General features: G+C 40.5%; 1 pseudogene; it reads right to left on the minus strand.

Moving 5' to 3' along the window:
* LOC104236305 (premnaspirodiene oxygenase-like) overlaps window positions 1–16,173 on the minus strand; it is a 39,236-nt pseudogene extending 23,063 nt beyond the window's left edge.
* Window positions 16,174–18,573: the final 2,400 nt, after the last annotated feature.

The following is an 18,573-nucleotide window of genomic DNA, read 5'->3' on the forward strand; positions in this document are numbered from 1 at the left end:
CATGTCCTTATGGCACATTCGCTTTCTCCAGAATGCCATTTGGATTATGTAATGCTCCGGCGACCTTCCAACGTTGCATGATGGCTATTTTCACCAACATGGTGGAGGATATCTTAGAGGTCTTAATGGATGATTTTAGCGTGGTTGGGGATTCTTTTGAGGAGTTCTTGGTAAACTTAGATAGAGTGTTGGCCCGGTGTGAAGATACCAACCTTGTTCTAAACTGGGAAAAGTGCCATTTTATGGTAGAAGAGGGTATAGTGTTGGGTTACAAGATCTCGAAGCAAGGAATTGAAGTTGATAAGGCCAAGATCGAGGTTATTTCAAGGCTTCCTCCCCCTACTTCTGTCAAAGGGGTGAGGAGTTTTCTTGGGTACGCGGGTTTCTACCGAAGGTTCATCAAAGATTTTTCTAAGGCAGTTAACCCGTTGTGCAAATTGCTAGAGAAAGATGCCAAGTTTGTTTTTGATGAGAAATGCATGGAGACTTTTGAGCTCCTTAAACAAAAGTTGACAACTACCACCGTCATCACAGCACCAAATTGGAACTTACTATTCGAGCTCATGTACAACGCGAGTGACGTTGCGGTGGGGGCGGTTCTAGGACAAAGGATCAACAAGATGTTCCATCCGGTGTACTACTCAAGCAAAACCATGAATGAGGCTCAAAGGAACTACACAGTCACCGAAAAGGAGTTGTTGGCTATTGTTTTTACTATGGAAATTTTTTGTCCTTACCTTATGGGGGCTAAAGTTATTGTGCACACTGACCATGCTACCCTTAGGTATTTGATGACCAAGAAAGATTCAAAGTCAAGATTGATGAGATAGGTTTTGCTCCTTCAAGAGTTTGATTTAGAAAATGTTGACCGGAAGGGTAGAGAGAATCAAGTGGCGAACCACTTGTCCCGTTTGGAGGAGGAGGGGAGGCCTTGTGATGGCCTTGAGATCAATGATACATTTCCCGATGAGCGACTCCTTACAGTGTCAATGAGTGGAATACCGTGGTTCGCCGATATTGCAAACTATCTTGTTACCGGAATCATCCCGTGTGAGCTCTCTTCTAACCAAAGGAAGAAGCTCAAACGGGATAGCTTGGATTATTATTGGGACGAGCCCTATTTGTTTAAGATTTGCACCGATGATGTGATTCGACGATGTGTCCCGGAAGAGGAGCAATTGTGTATTTTGGAAGTTTGCCATTCCTCAACCTATGGTGGCCATCATGGCAGGGCGAGAACGGCTTCTAAAGTGCTTAGTTGCGGATTTTATTGGCCTACTTTGTTTAAAGATGCCGGTGATGTGGTTAAAATATGTGATGAATGTCAACGAGCCAGTGGAATTTCAAAAAGGGATGAAATGCCCCTCAATACAATTCTCGAGGTAGACATTTTTTATGTTTGGGGCATCGACTTCATGGGTCCTTTCGTGAGCTCTTGTGGAAACACTTACATTCTGGTGGCGGTAGATTATGTCTCCAAGTGGGTTGAAGCCATGGTTTTGCCCAACAATGAAGCCCAGAGTGTTGTGGCATTTCTTAAAAATAGTATCTTCACGAGGTTTGGCACTCCTCGTGCTATCATTAGTGACGGGGGATCTCACTTTTGCAACAAAGTTTTTGATTCATTTCTAGCCAAATATGGAGTTAATCAAAAAGTAACCACCCCCTATCATCCTCAAGCTAGCGGTCAAGTGGAAGTCTCTAACCGAGAAATTAAGAGTATCTTGTCTAAAACTGTAAATGCAAATAGGACCGATTGGTCAAAAAAATTGGATGATGCTCTTTGGGCCTATCGGAGAGCTTACAAAACTCCGATTGGTATGTCCCCGTACCAGTTGGTGTTTGAGAAAGTTTGCCATCTTCCGGTGGAATTGGAGCACAAGGCTATGTGGGCCTTGAGAAAGTTGAACTTAGAATGGGATGTTGCTGCAAATCTGAGGGTTGAACAACTTAATGAGCTCGATGAGTTTAGATTCCATGCATACTCTAGCTTGTCCTTGTATAAGGACAAAATGAAGTACCTTCACGACAAATATGCTCGGGGCAAGGAGTTCAAAGTTGGGGATATGGTTCTCTTGTTTAATTCCTGGTTACGTCTGTTTCCGGGTAAGCTCAAGTCAAAGTGGAGTGGGCCATTTGAAGTTGTGTTCGTGACCCCGTTTGGTGCTCTTGATCTAAAAAACAAAAATGGTGAAGTCTTCAGAGTCAATGGTCACCGGGTCAAGCAATATCTCGGAAAGTACGATGGCAGCCACGTAGTGGCGCTTCTTCATCTAAAGTGATGTGATGGTAACATGCGTCGTGCCGCGACGTTAAATCAGGCACTTCTTGAGAGGCAACCCATGTGTAGCTTAGGATTTTTGAGCTAACTGTTTATGAGATGTTGCAGGAATTGTGTTGAAGCAGTGCAAAACAAAGTTGAAAAATGGCATAGTCTCTGAAGATTGCCAGCGTGGCCGCAGTGCATGTTGTGCGGTCCGCGCTGGCATAAGTCAAAAGGGGGACTCTCTGAAGTTCTTCACCGCGGTCGTGGTCAAGTTAGTGCGGTCCGCGGTGGACTGACGCAGCCGCATTACACGTTTGTGCGGTCCGCATAGGTTTTATCATGAGGGGTCACACAAATAAACTCAGCGCGGTCTGCGGTCACTTTTGTGCGGCCGCGCTGGTAGGTAAGTACGGGTCCTACTGGGGCTCTATAAATAGAGACCAAGGTTCTCATTTTACCCTTTTTGCAAATTGGAAACCAGAACCCTAATTCTACTGTTCATCCCCGTCCAAGACTGAGATTCTTGCTTGTGTGGATAGATTGCATTCATTCTTCATAATCCTGGTAACATTTCATGCATTTTTTATTATTACTCTTTTATTTTTATTTTAATTGCTTGCTATTAGTCTGTAACTTCTTTGCCTTCACAATGGTCTTCGAATTGTTAGTCTAGGGTAGCTTCCATGTTAGTTTAAAATAACTAAGGATTGGGTACATGAGTAGGGACAAGTAGGGGTAAAAAGTTGAACAAAAATAGAACAAAAGCATGCAATCCCTAGCTTACTCACTGAACCTAACCCAGTGCGGCCCGCGGTCGCCTTAGCGCGGTCCGCGTTACGCTTCCACGCGGTTCGCGATGCTTGAATGACTGAGGAACAACTTGTGTCCAGCGCGGCCGCGGTAACTTTTGTGCGGTCTGCGGTGGCCCACCGCGGCCACGACCCCATTTTGTGCGGACCGCGGTGTGAGATTCAGAGAAGACCCTTCCTGGGGTTTTGTTCAGTGCGGCCCGCAGTCGCCTTAGCGCGGTCCGCGGTGCTTCCAACATGGTCGCATTCCTGATGGTGCGGTCCGCGGTGCCTGGTTCTGTAGCAGTGTCTGCAACTTTCATTTTGCTTCTGCAATTTTAATTCAGTCACATGTTTCACTGCATGTGCTTTAACTAACAATGTTAGATGTGTTTGTTTGCAGACAATGGTAAAACAACAAGGAAGGGGTGCTAAACAACCCGGCCGAGGTGACTCCTCCCGGGGAGGAAAAGGGAAACAATTTAAACTCACTTCCCGACCTAAACTGAAAACAAGGAAACAAATTGTTGTAGACGACCAATCGAGGAGTGAGTATATACCCTCTCAGGGCCTCTCTTCTGATTCAGGGCCAGCTACTGTAGTCCCGGCTTCATATACTGCCCAAGCCCCACAACATATACCTTATGAGTCATCTGATGGCTTAGCAGCAGGCAGTGGTAAATATCCACCTCCCCCACAACTTCAGTGTCTAGGGAGAGTTCAGAAGGCGGGACTAATAGTGATAATGAGGTACCGGATAGTGGGGTGCCCCAAGTTGGGGGTGTTGAGAGAACTAGAAAACTTGAAGTTTGGGAAGATCGATTTGTCAGCCAGGTGGAATTCCACAAATATAGAGAATGGTGGTCGACACGAAAGTTGATACTTGAGCAGAGCTTTATTGACAAAGACCTTCTACCCCTAAACCCCAATGTGCATAGACAGTTCCAGGCTCGAGTGGGTTGGGAGTTCTTTAAAGACAATTGTTTGAAGGCAAATGAGTATATGGTCAAGGAGTTTTACAACAATGTGACTCATATCTTGAAAGGCACTAAAGTGACGAAAGTGAGAAACAAAAATGTGGTTTTCACCGGGAAGGCATTGAATGAGTATTTGGGGTTTATTGACTAAGATGAGTCCCTGTACAATGAAAAGTTAGCAATGGGCGAGGAGGTTCGTCCGTGGTTAGCTTCGTACCTGGCAATCCCGGGTATGATTCCAGAATGGTTACAAGCAGGGACCAAAATACTTCGGAAAACTTTCAACTTCGAGGCTAGAGGGAGGTTGACCTTTGTATGCAGTCGGCTCGATCCGACTACTCATGATTAGACTATTCCACTTGCCCGGGCGGTTCTTATTGCTTCTATTATGGCAGGTTATCCTATCAATGTGGACAATGTGATGTCCCACACCATTTCTGTAGTAGGGGTTGAGCATGATCAGAACTACCCTTTTCCCATCACCCTTACTATGTATTTTCGGGACTTGGAGGTGGAGAAGACACTGTTTGATGTCAAGGTAAAACCTGTGGCTCCATTCTCTTGGTACAGTTTGAAGGGGCCAGACAACCCCAAAGACAAAAGTTACAAGCCGCCTTCCTCTATTCCAGCTGGCCAGTTTGAGGAGCCAGTGGCGGTAATGTCTTCGGTTGAGCCCCCACAGAGCCTTCCACCATGCCTACTATCACCACTGATGATGATTTGCCTCCACGACTCTCCTCCTCTGCTGGCCCCAGTACTTCAGTTGACACGGGGGTCCCTTCTTCCCGGACTCATCCTTTCACGGCCCAGCAGTTGAGCCGGACACTAGCCAGTTTGAACAACTGGATGTCAGCTGCGACATCCAAGTTGTCTACATTGTCTGCTACAGTTGAGGCCCATTCAGCACCTTCCACTACTCAGTTTCCTCAGTCCATTGAGGACACACTGAAGAAGCTCCTGGAAAATCAGGAGAATATTATGAGGACTCAGGATGCCTTGACTATGGCGGTGGATTCACACGGCAAGGCTTTGAGGGAGCTTGCCAAGGAGCACAAGAATATGAGGAAGTCAAGGGCGTCCAAGGAGTCGGTGAGAGTGCTACGGACTGATGTGGACAGGCTATTGGCAGACCAGATGCCTTTAGACTTGTTATTCGGGGATCCAGCCCCAGCAGCAGCACTAGTGCCACAGCCACAGCAGGAGCAGGCACCCAGGCCCCCAAGAAAGAAGAGGAAGCTCCTCAGTTCAGTTGGTGCAGTTATTGAGCTACCAGAACCACATGAGACCCCATCCAGTGATGCACCTATCAGTTAGCCGGTTTAGGAGCAGCCCCAGTCCCATCAGCTGAGCAGCAGGAGATCGGGAACCAGTCTGAGGTTCCCGTACATACAGAGGACTTGGGGACCACTGATGATCCCATGCAGACATACCATGCCTAGGGAGATCCTATATCCTTTATTTTGTTTTGATATTTATTTGATAGTTGGCATTGAGGACAATGCCAGCTTTTATTCATGAGGGTGCGCCCTATTTTTTTCTGGATGACTGTATATATATAGATTCTTAGTTTATTTTTATTGATTTCGTGTTTTTTTTTTACTTTGGGTTGTATATAACTTTACATTTCTGTATATATTCATCCCCCGTTGTATATTCTACTCCCATATTGTACATATTCAATCTATTTTCTATTTTTGTAAAATTTTCATTTTTAGCTTTGTAGTTAGGCTCGTAGCCGCTTGTTTTGGTTTTGGCGTTTCCAATAAGCCCTTGGTTTTCTTAGTGCCACGGTTCTTTCCAAGTGTGGAGTATTGTGCGAACCGGGTGGCTCTTCCCAATGATAGATGGCGTGACAACCTTCTTAAGGGTTTGAGTCTGTTTCTTTGATTTTTCTTTTGTTTTTGATAGTGTAGTTAAAGGCACCTCAAGCAAAGCTTCACTTGGGCCTAGCACATTTGCCTTTGATCCCATGGTCAAAGACATAATGTTGTGAGGTGAAAGTCGTGGCTTTGAGACTCTTGCGTTGACCAAACGATCATCATGTGGTCTTTTTGGACCATTGTGTGTTTAAATCATAACTAAGGTCGTTGTGGGCCCTCGACTCGATGTCTTTAGCAAATCCCTAGCGTGTGTGGTGAGGAATTGATATTTGAGTCCAAGTCCCGAGCCAATGGTCTAGAACTTGCCCTGAATGTCTGTTGAGGCAAAATCTTAGGTGAAATTTGACTTGAGAAATGATTATAGGCTCTCCTTGATCCAAATGCTAAGTTGAACAATTTCATAGTCTTCCAATGAAATAATCCCTAGTTAACCCTTTTGAGCCTTAAACCTTTATCTTTCAAGAACCAATGCTACAAGCCTATACCCGTTCTAAACGATTACCCTCTCTCGGCACCCAAATCTTCCCTTGAGTAATGGCAAAAATCTAAGTTTGGGGGGAGAGACAAGAAAGGAAGCAAAGCAGTAAGGTACAAAAGAAAGAAAAGAAGGCAATGAAAAAGCAAGAAAAGAAAAAGGACAAAAAGAAAGTCCCATGTGAACAAAAATAAAAAGGGATTCAAGGAAAACAAAAGTGAAAAAGGTGTGGAGAAAGTAGAAAAAGGAGAAATGTTTTGAATTGTATAAGAAAGAGTGACAATGTGTCTCTCTAACCCCTTGTGAAGAAATAAAATCCTCAAAAAGAGCCAAGAAAGTTGCGCCAAAATGAATCAAAAGAAGTGCTTAAGGGAAGATTGAACCCATGTGAATAAAAATATGTCCTACCCTTGCCTAAAAGCCTTCACAATGACTCCACAAAAGCCCTATTTGATCTCAAGTTGAAGGGAGTTTACATTAGTGGATACTTGCATAAGGGGAAAGCATATGGTACTTAGAGCCGGACTTGTGACCTTCCTTTTTGAGAGAGATGAGTGAAATTTCATTTGCTTCAATTTGTGTGTCAATATTTAAAAGGTGAGTTCGCTTAGGGAGAGTTGAGGATGTGAGAGTTTGGGTTCATCAATGACCAAAGTAAGTGAGAAAAGCTCTTTGATGAAATGTGTCAACTCTTGATGCTCTTGTGTCACACTTGATCCATAGTTTTCAAAAGTTTTAAATGTGTTAATGATGCATTCGTATTGAGGACAATTGTTAGTCCCAATTGATGCTTGTTGAGGCTATTTTAGGATAGTTGGAATTACTTGGATGTTCCTTTAAGGGGTGGGTCTTATTTTGTTTGCTTGAGGACAAGCAAAGGTTTAAGTTTGGGGGAGTTGATAAGTTAGGATTTTAAAGTGTTTATGTCCCTACTTGCTTATGCTTTGAGTATAAATTGATACAAAAACAGTCCCAAAATGCTCACAAGTTGTGCTTGATTACAGGGTTGATTGACAAAGTGACGAAATATCAAAGATCTGCTAAAAAAGGAGTGAAACTTGCTCAAGTATCAAAGACCAAGAGAAGTGAAGAAAAAGGGGCCAAGTGCGGACCGCGTAACAATGAACGCGGCCGCACTAGGAGGTTCAGAGACTGGACATTTTCAAGCATAAGGTCACGCGGCCGCGGTAGGATTCACGCGGCCCGCGGAGAAGCTTTGCAGCCGCACTCCTGCTCTGTGCGGTCCACATTCATAGGGTTCAGCAAAGGGCATTTGTCCTCATGCGGCCCGCTGTCACGTTTGCGCGGACCGCGCCAATTGCCTTCGCGGCCGCGGTACACTCCCACGCGGTCTGCATCCCCCAGTTCAAGTCATCAAACAACTGAAGCCCAAGAGCCAGTACGGCCGCGGTCCGTTTTGTGCGGCCCGCACTGACCCCACAGGGGTATTTTTGTCCAATTTTTCCAGCCTAGTATAAATAGAACATTTTACTATTTTTTTGGAGAGGGCGGTCAGATCTAAGAACAGAAGAACAACTGCGCTTGGTGTTGTAGCCATTTTTGGCATATTTGCTTCCCATTAACAATAGATTATTGTAGTTTCTTCTTAGTAATTAATTAATATGTGTAGTTGTTCATTTATTTCTTCAGTTTCTTCTTTAATTATGTGTAGCTAAACCCATTAGCTAGGGTTGTGGCTCAACCCTAGTATGGGTAATTGATGGGTGTTGCCATCTAGGGTTAGATTGACTATGAGTGTTTGTTAATTGGGTTGATTTTATGATTTAATTTAGAATTAGTGGTTGCAAACACTGATTCAAGCTTTGTGGGTTTAACTCTTCTTGAGAAAGAGAGTCTATGACCTTAAAATTAACCCAACAAGGAATTGGGATGGACTCATGAGAAATGATAGTCCCAATTAACGGATTAAATCTCGAGAGAGTAATCACCCTACTTGAACCCTAGTTGCTTGGTCTAATTTTCCAACCCAATTGGTCTCGAGAGAGTCAATTGGGCAAAATCACTCTCTCTACCGAGAGGTGTGAGAGTGGATAAAATTGTGCAACGGTTATAGCATAAGCCCCAAATAAGTCAATCGAACCTATCTACCCGTCAATTAGCCACCAAGGTAATGCCACGACCCTAGTGCTTTTCCTTCCCATTAATTACAACTTAGCAATATTCTCCTAGCATAATCTAGCTTTAATCCGTAGTTTTATAATAGTAGTTATAAATACAAAAACTCAAAAGATGCTTGAAGTGACATTAGAAGCACAACCGCAACTCTAGGCTAGACAGAAAATACAACTCCACTACTAGCTCCCTGTGGAAATTCGATCCCGGACCTCTATTCGGGTAAAAGCTATTGCGATCCGCTCTTCCTACCATAGTGTAGTGTCGAGTCGGAAGCGATCATTTGTCTACACTCCAAGCATTTTTCTACATTGTGTTTGGATGATGATATGGAAATACAGTCATTCGAGCCACTTGAGGAGTCAAGGAATAAGGAACAAGATGCCTACATTCTGAAATTCTTTTTGCCAGAAAGTCGGGATTACACATCTAATCAAAAGGCCAAGAAGTGCAGCATACTACATTGTTTTATTGGGCCAGTCAGATTCGTTCCACCACCCCAGAAGCATGATCATAGAGCAGAATCAAAACTTGGAGTCCAATTCATAAGTTCAAGTGGAGGCAAAAAGTGGCTAATGTCATATCGCGACGTTAAATCAAGTGCTTGTTGGGAGGCAACCCAACTTTACTGCTTTCTTTTATTTTTTTTAATTATTTTTTTTAATTGTATTATTTTTGTAGTGTAAATTTTTGATTTTCTAGGAGCATGAAAAGCAAAGCTATTGGAAGGATGCAACAGCAAACCAGATGGTTGGAACTAAGTGTAAGGTACCCGCACGAAAGACCAAGCATGGGAGAAGTCTGAGTACCCCATGAGCTGCTAGTGCTTTGGCCTTTGGCCTACCAGGGAGTTTCTTTTATCCTCTTATTAGTTATGATGTGCATTGGGAACAATGCACAATTTTAAGTGTGGGGTGAGGATATTGTCTGGGTGACTTTCTATGCTACTTTAGTTATGATAGTTTAATTGAATAATGTTTTGTTTTTGAAGGATTGAACCTTTCCCGACGATGGATCTATCAGACAATTTTCTTGAGGGATTTAAGTCTAAAGAGAAAAAAAAGGATTTTCTTTGTAGGTAGTGTAGTAATTCCCCTTTGGTTTTTCTTTGTGTCGCGGTTCTTTTCCAAGGGTTTTGTTTGAACCGGGTATAGTTAGTTTTATTTTTTTAGGAGTAGGAGCTAGTGTGAGATGAATTGAATTACAACGATATCTCTTAACTTTGTTATGCCTTGAGAATAGTTAGTACTTTGGTTGTGACACTTAGGTTCAATTTTTGACTCTTGTATAAGTACCTTAAATCGTATGATCTTATATTTGCTTAACTGCTTTGACTAGATTGTCTTGATAAAACCCAATCCTAAATGAGTTATGTGCCATGTGTGTGTAAGTTTTTGTGTTATTTTGTGCATTGCATTTGATGTCTAGAACTTGCCACATGTGTTTGCAAAGCGAAATAGTAGTTTCGTTCAGTCTTGGAAGTGATATAGACATTTTTTTTGTTGAGCCAGATATGTATATTTTACCCACCTAATTGTTATGTATCGTAGTTAACCCCTTTGAGCATGTAATCCTATTTCTTTGGCAATTACATTACAAGCCTTACCCAATTATTTGAATTAATCATCTATTTGAACTTTTTCACCTCTCATGAGCACTTGAATTGTTATGAACTTTGCAAAAGTTAAAGTGTATAGTAGTTGGTTTGGCTTTTGAGTGAAACCAATAAAATAAGGAGAAAGGCGCACTGTGTTGAAAAAAAAGTAAGAGCCACTTTAATTGTAAAAGAAAGAAAAGAAAAGAAAAATAGTTATATTGTTGTGAAGAATATTCCTTGTGGTGGTGCCTTTTGATGTAATTGTGCTTAAAGAAGTATGGAGTTAATATATATTGATGTGAAGGTGGAGTTATGGTTTGACATAAGTATGGGTTTGAATGTTAAAGTATATGTATTAAAGTGCTTAGGGAGGTGTAGTCACTTTTATATCCAAATGTATCCTACCCGACCCGTAGTCTACATTACAACCAAATAAAGTCCTACTTGATCCGACACTGAATGAGCTCGATTAGTAGAGTAGTATTACACTACAGGCAAGCCTATGGTGAATCATTTGTGGCATATGAATGTTGTTTCTAAGAGCGAGTGAATTCTTTCTATCTTGAGTTCCTAATTGTTCTTAAATTTTATTGTGCGTGGAACTACTCTCTTTTGTTGTGTGAGGGCACGTGATTCATGATGGAGAGGTAATGTCATTGACATATATGTTAGATTAAGTTAGTGAGTGGTGAATAATGCATGGTACTTGCGAGTCAAATCTTGAGGTGGAGATGTTACACCCTTGTGCTTAGTCTATTTTAAAGATTCTTAGTGTGATGAGTTAGCCAGAATTGTTTAAAAAGGTCGTGTCTATAAGTGTAGTTTGATTTCTTGAGAACGAGAAATGTTTAATTGTGGGGTATTGATGTGTGTCTATAATTCCATAGTTTCGTACATTATGTGCCTTGCATTTTACATGCTTTAATGATAAATTACACTTTATTTGCGTATAATGGAGTCTAATTATGTGTAGGTGAATTGGAGATGAAAGTAGAGCAAAAAGGATATTTAAACGTTGAAAGTGTGCTCGAGAACCGTGAAAATGAGAGACCTGGCGAGGCCAGGAAAAGGCCAGCTTAACCAGGTGTTAGCCTAGCGAGGCTAGGCAAACTCCTGGTTACACCAGGCCTGGGGTGTGCACATTCCGAATTTTGAAGACTTATTTCGTCTCCTGGTTTGACTAGGACTTGGCCTACACGTTTAGGTCTTTTCCTACACATATAAATATACCTAAAAACGTCACTTTCAATTTTAGACCTAGGGAGATCACGGAGCCGCCGTGGAGATTGGACAGGGAGACTGATATTAGACCATAGATTCGACTTACGGAGGCAAGAACACACAAGGAGCAAGGCGGGAAATTCTTTTACGAGTTTTTCACTTCCTTCTTCCTATTTCCATTATTGGTTATGAATTCTGGTATTGTATTTATGCATACTATTTTGAATAGCTAATTTATTATCTACGGTTTTGATGAACCTCTTGAAGGATGATTTTCCTATTACGTTAATATAGATTTGCTGTAGCGTTTTCTCTAATTATTCAACTATGTTTATATTGTAGTTGGTTGAAGAGCTCTCAATTGATTGTGCCTATTTAGCGTGTATTACTCGGGAGAGAGTGCATATTTAGGTAGTTGTTGAATGACATCACTCCTAACGTATATGAGGGATCAATACGAAAGGTTTAAAGGTGGGATTAGGGATAACAAAACCTTGGTGCGACCGGAGTAAGCCGTACTTAATGCCAGCTAGCGTAATTCGGGAGAATATTTCTAGTAAATTGTGGTAGTTACTCGGGAGAGAATTACAACACTCGGAGAGCTCATGATCGGTAGAGAAAACTTAGGCAAATTTGGGAGAATATGTAAATTGTGCTAGTTACTCGGGAGAAAATTACAACACTCAGAGCGCTCATGATCGGTAGAGAAAACTTAGGCAAATTTATAGGAAACGTAGCGGAAAGGATTCCGACAATAGAGGAAATCATAACTCTAGACCTCCTTAATCTTGTCTCCAATCCTTATCCTTGTTAATTGAGAGTTTTACTGATTTCTAGTATTTGTTAGTTAATTAGATAAAAATAAACATTATAATCTTTATAATTAGGAAATTGTTTGGACTTGTATTTCTTAGCGATATTGAACAACTGTAGCTAAGCCTTAGTTCTCTGTGGGATCCGACTCCTGACTTGTAAACCATATTCTATTTGCAACGACCGCTTAGTCCTTTTTATAAGGCATAGTTGGGCATGATCATCTACGCGGTGATTTTCATAGCTTAATTACTTGCTTCTCCACCAAAAACATTTCTCCTTTTCTTTTTGGAATAAATAATATGAGCAGATATATAGTTGTGATGACCCTGGTCATCACTGGTTTTAAAATAAAATTCTGCATTCCGAGGCCTTAAAACCCCATTTTAGCATCACCTCGATTTGCATGCGCAGTCCGAGCGCGTAGCCGGAAAGCTATTATGTGAAAATCTGTGAAAAATGATGAATTTTGACTGTAAAATGAATTAAGTTGACTTCGATCAACATTTTGGGTAAACAGGCCCAGACCCGTGATTTGACCGAAGGGTCCGGAAAAAAATATGGGACTTGGGCGTATGCCCGGAATCGAATTCCGAGGTCCCAAGCTCGAGAAATGAATTTTTTTAAAAAAAATTGTTTTTTGAAATTATTTATGAGATTTGAAAATAAATTCTGATTAAAATTTGATAGTACCGGGCCCGTATTTTGGTTCCGATGCCCGGTACAGGTCTTATATGTGATTTAAGATGAGTTTGTGAAGTTTGGTAAGGAACGAACTTGAAATGACGTGAATCGTATCATTTTTGAGAAAATTTGAAAGTTTGAAGTTCTTAAGAAAATTTCATGATTTTGAGCTAAATTCATAGTTGTTGATGTTATTTTAGTGATTTGAATGCACGAGCGAGTTCGTATGATGTTTTTAGGTTGGTGTGCATGTTTGGTTTGGAGCCCCGAGGGCTGAGTTTTGGATAGGCCATGGAGTGAAAATTTCAACTTAGGAAATGACCAATGTTTCAGACCTGCAGGCTTTACATTTGCGAAGCCTGTCTCGCAAATGCGAGCTGTGTATCGCAAATGCGAGAGGTGGTCTGGGCAGCCTTCTTCGCAAATACGAAGTGTTTGTCGCAAATGCGACACCTGCCTGGATCCTCCTTAGTCGCAAAGCGAAACCTCAGTCGCAAATGCGACTTCGCAAATGCGACACTTCTTTCGCAATTCCCAACCTAGCAGAGGTCGGGGTTCGCATTTCCTACATCTGTAACCTGCAACTTTTATACTTAGACGAATTTTTAACCCATTTTCATATCTTCTCAAAACATAAACACTCTAGGGCGATTTTTCAAAGGCTTCTTCTCTCCAAATCAATTGTAAGTCATTTTTAACTAGTTTTCTTCAATCCTTAACATCTTCTAACATGATTTCAACTCAAAATCAATGATTTTCATGGGGAAAATTGGGTGTTTTGGGTAGAACCTAGGTCTTTCAAAAATTGCGGATTTGGACCTTGATTTGAGGTCCGATTTCAAAACAAATTAAATATTTGGGTTCGCGGGGGAATGGGTAATCGGTTTTTGGTTCGAACCTCAGGTTTTGACCATGTGGGCCCGGGGCAATTTTTGACTTTTTGGGTAAAACTTTGGAAGACTCATTTTCATGCATTCGAATTGATTCATTTATTGATGTAATTAAGTAACTTGTAACTAGATATGAGCGAATTGGTGGTGGAATCAAGGGGTAAAGCTATAATTGAAACGTGAATCGTGTTCGTGGCATCGAGGTAAGTGTTTAGTCTAACCTTAGCTTGAGGGATTAGGAGTCGAGTCTTATTTGCTATGTGGTAATTGTTGAGTACGACGTATAGGCATGGTGACGAGTATCTATATGTTGGTGTCTAGCATGCCCGTGAGTCTTATATTGTGATTATCATGACTTCGTTGTATCTTTCATTCCTTGGTGATGGTCTCTATGTGTTGTGTAAAGTTTGTGGAAGGAATTGTGACCTATGAATATTGAGGAGCGTTGGCTCAAGTTGTATAACGAATTGTGAAGGTATAAGTGATAATTGAACCTTTAGAGCATTGGTTCGAGTTGTGAAGTGAATTGCGAAGTAAGAGTGAGAAAGAGAAGAGATCATTATGTTGCCTCCGTGCCGGGCTATTGTTACTTTATTTGTTATCTCTCTTGCCAGGATTTAGTTGTTGTTTTGATGTTGTCCCTTGTAGGGACTTGTTGAATTATTGTTTCCTTGCCGGGATTATTATCGCAATTTCATTTATTTTCCTTGCCCTATTGTTTGTGATTGTTGTTTGGGTGAGGAAGAGAGTTAAAGCACGAAGGGTGATGTCGTGCAAGTGCACAATGTGTCTGTCTCTCATGCGAATAGGTAAATACATCATTCAATTAAACGACAAATAAATTTATCGTTATTTATCACTCAATCGTATAACTTTAATTAAAAAATTTAAAATATTTTATTAATAATATTTACATAAAATATATGTGACACATAGTATTTAAAATTGGGGCCCTTAATATTTTGGGGGGCCTAAGGCAATAGCTTCATTTGCCTTACCCTTAGGCCGCCCCCGGGAAGACTTTAAGTATATACTCTCTCATTTTCATTCCATGTGTCTTGCTTTGATGGGGCACAAAGCTTAAAAAAATAAGGAAAACTTTTGAATTTTTGGTCTCAAATAAAGATGTGTAGTAGTGTATCAAAATATGCCCCTTGAACTTGTGTTCTTAAATTTTCCACCTGGAATGTTAGACTTGAAAAGTTACTAAATATAGAATGTAGCATTATTTTAAAACGGACAAAGAAGGAAAGTAAGATGCATAAATTAGAAGTATGATAATCAAAGTAGATAAGTAGTTTTTTACTGCAACACTCTCTGCATACATGAGTAGGATCAAAACAAGACCAAAGAGATCATTAAAACGTCATTAGATTATGAGGAAGGACTCTTAGTAAGGTGATTATGGACGTGATAAGTTAAATCTTAATTAGTCTCCATTTTATTCCTAATTTAGAAGTTATATGCTTGTGCGTGCATTAATTTAATCGCAAGGAGACAGATGATAATTATCATGAGCTGGGAGAAAACTTACAGAAATGACTGCTTTTATGTGATCATTTGTGATTGGAAATTGAAGTTCGCCATTGTCCTTAATTCTTAGGAGAACATCAACCAAATCTTCACCTCCAAACTCACCATTTCCCTTGCTTCCAGCAGCTCTATTCTTAATATGCTCGTTGATTATGTCCTCAAGAGCTGCATCAGCCCTTTTATGCAGCTTTATGAATCTTGATTTTGCCCCACTCATCTTGTGAATTAATAACTTCCAAGAAGGGATAAAATCACCCACATCAACTAATCCTCCTACTGATTCCAGTACTTCACTCAACAATTTTATCAACTCGTCTTGATTTTTACATGCATTCCCAAAGGCTGATCTACAAATCACCGAGTTTGTAAACCGAAGAACTATTTGTGTCAGGTTGACAGCAGAACGTCCGTTCACGGATCGAATTGATGAAAGCAGACGCGAAAGTTCATCTTTTCGGATTGAGCAAAATGACTTGACCATCTTGACAGTTAGAAGTTCCATGACACATATTTTACGCATTTGCCTCCAATTGTCACCGTATGGTGCGAAGGCAATGTCTTTGCAATTGTAAGAAGAGATGTTTATAGATGTGAATACTGGCCTAGTAGCGAAGGCAAGATCGTGTGTTCTTAAAATTTGTTTTGTCATACTAGGTGATGATATGACAATTGTAGGAATTTCTCCAAGTTTCAAATACAAGATTGGACCATATTTTTTTGCTAATTTTGTAAGAGTTTGATGTGGAAGTCTCCCTCTGATCAAGTGATGGATACTACCAATAAGGGGGAGTCTCCATGGACCTGGAGGCAACTTTTGTTGTTTTGATTTTTTCCATTTGTTAAATACTACAATAAATAGGAAGGGAAAGAACATGAGCAGTGTAACGAATTTCAAAGTAGAGGAATAAATCTGCATCTTTCTATTTTTTACATTCAAGGAATTAAGGACTTTTGGTGTATATTGTTTAAGTTGGTTCATTTTAGCTGTCTTTTATAATGCTCCAAACAGTCTCAAGTCAAAACAAAGCTAGCAAGGCACATGAATTCAATGCATAAGAGTTAACTGATTTAGTTAAAGAGCCATAATAACATAACAGTAACGACGTGTAAAATTTTCTTAAATATTGGAGGCTCTTCGCCAGCTTTCTTTTATTAATGCGTGTGCTGTGCATATTCATATTGATGGTGATTAAAAAGAGAATGAATGACTCATTGCTAGAACACCATAAGAAAGAAGTAATTTTTAAACACTTCTTGCACAAATTAAATATTTGGTAAAAAGAAATGGAAGAGATATTATTGACTAAATAAAGTTATTTACAATCAAATATTGACAATAGACTAAAAGTGTTATGACCCAAAATTTCACCGGAGCCGTGATGGTACCTAATACCACTAACTAGGTAAGCCAACAACAAATATGTGAAAATAAACTTTAACAAAGGTAAGAAATTATCTCAAAAAGCGGCATAATATAAATATTTGAAGTTATAATGCTAATACAACTGAATACACCCCAAAACATTGTATCATCAAGTACATGAGCTCTATAGAGTGCTAAATACAAAGAATGAACAGATACAATACTGTCTGGAAGACTACAGTAAGAACATGAGATAAAGAGAGGACTTCAAGGCCCGTGAACGGAACACCAGTGCTAATTCGAAATCTACAAGCTAATCCAGATACAACTCACTAGAAACCGCCGCTATCAACAATTCGGATCTGCATACGAAATGCAGAGTATAGTATGAGTACAACTAACCTCATGTACTCAATACATAACAAGCTTAACCACTGCTGAAAGTAGTGATGCGCTTGGCACGATCCACTGCTCACTTTCCACAGCCAACAGTAGCAATAACACTAGAATAATAACATATGTAGGAATACAGCTCAAATGATAACAGGCTCATTTTAACACACATAGGAGGAGGAAGAGACATGCTTTTCAGATATAATAATCAAGGCATCAACTACTAAAGAATTTACTTAGACATGTACTTAATACGATAAAATTGTAATATCAAGCTTTAAGCATAAAATAGAGTCGTCAAATACCAATTAGCATGACGGATAATACAACTCTATGTTTGCATATCAGTTACACATGACAATTCAACAAAGAATCATAGCTTAAAAGTTAAGTATACATAATCTCAGCACCTTCATATAGTGCCTGGCACAAAGTGCACCTCAATCATACTCTAAGCACGCCCCCGATGCCTGGCTAAAACCCCATCGAATCTCACACACACATATTGTAATGAATCGGCCAGTCGTTTTGAGAATTAACGCTCCAATCCCCTATTAACTATTTTTCCCATGTCTATTTCTGTTATTGTGATTTGCCGGGATGGTTCATCTTGAGTTCGGAGTATTTTGGGACACTTAGTCCCTAAATGAGAGTTTAAGTCTTAGAATTTGGATCATAGTCGGAAGAATATGATGACGTTAGATCCATTGGGTGATTTCGGGCTTAGGGACATGTCTGAATTGTATTTTGGAGATCTGTAGCTTATTTAGGCTTGAAATAACGAAAAGTTATATATTTGGAGTTTCGGGCAGATAGTGGAATTTTTTATATCAGAGTCGGAATTCGATTACGGAAATTTGGAATAGGTTCGTAACGGTGAATATGACTTATGTGCAAAATTTAGGGTCATCGGGCATGGTTTGGTTGGTTTCAGCATCGGTTGTAGAATTTTGAAATTTCAAGTTCATTAGGTTCGTATTAGAGGGTGATTCGTAGTTTTAGGTTTGTTTGATGTGATTTGAGGGCTCGACTAAGTTCGTATGATGTTTTAGGATCGGTTGGTAAGTTTGGTTGAGGTCCCGGGGGCCTCGGGTGAGTTTTGGGTGCTTAACTGATGAGAATTTGGACTTAGGCAATTTCTAAAGTTGCTGAACCTGTTGTTTTTGTATCTGCGGATCTTCGACCGCGGGTGCGGTGCTGCAGAGACCGCTGAGTGAATCGCAGAAGTAGAATTGGATTGGAGCATCAGGGACCGCAGATGCGACTGGGGAAATGCAAATGCAGGACCACAGCTGCGGCCCCAACACAGATAAGTTTTTTCCGCACCTGCGATGGTTTCTCTGTAGGTGCGGTACCGCAGATGCAGTGGACCCCTCGCAGAAGCGGGATCTCTAGCAAAAAAAGGGCCAAATCGAGGGTTTTATCCCATTTTCAATTTTGGAACTTTTGGAGCTCGGTGGGAGACGATTTCTTGAGAGATTTTGAAGGAGAACTATTGGGTAAAGAATTCTAACTCTAATTTGGTTCTAATACATTTATCTATTGTTATTTTCCTCATTG

Source organism: Nicotiana sylvestris, chromosome 6 (assembly GCF_000393655.2).
Source record: "Nicotiana sylvestris chromosome 6, ASM39365v2, whole genome shotgun sequence".
NCBI lineage: Eukaryota > Viridiplantae > Streptophyta > Magnoliopsida > Solanales > Solanaceae > Nicotiana > Nicotiana sylvestris.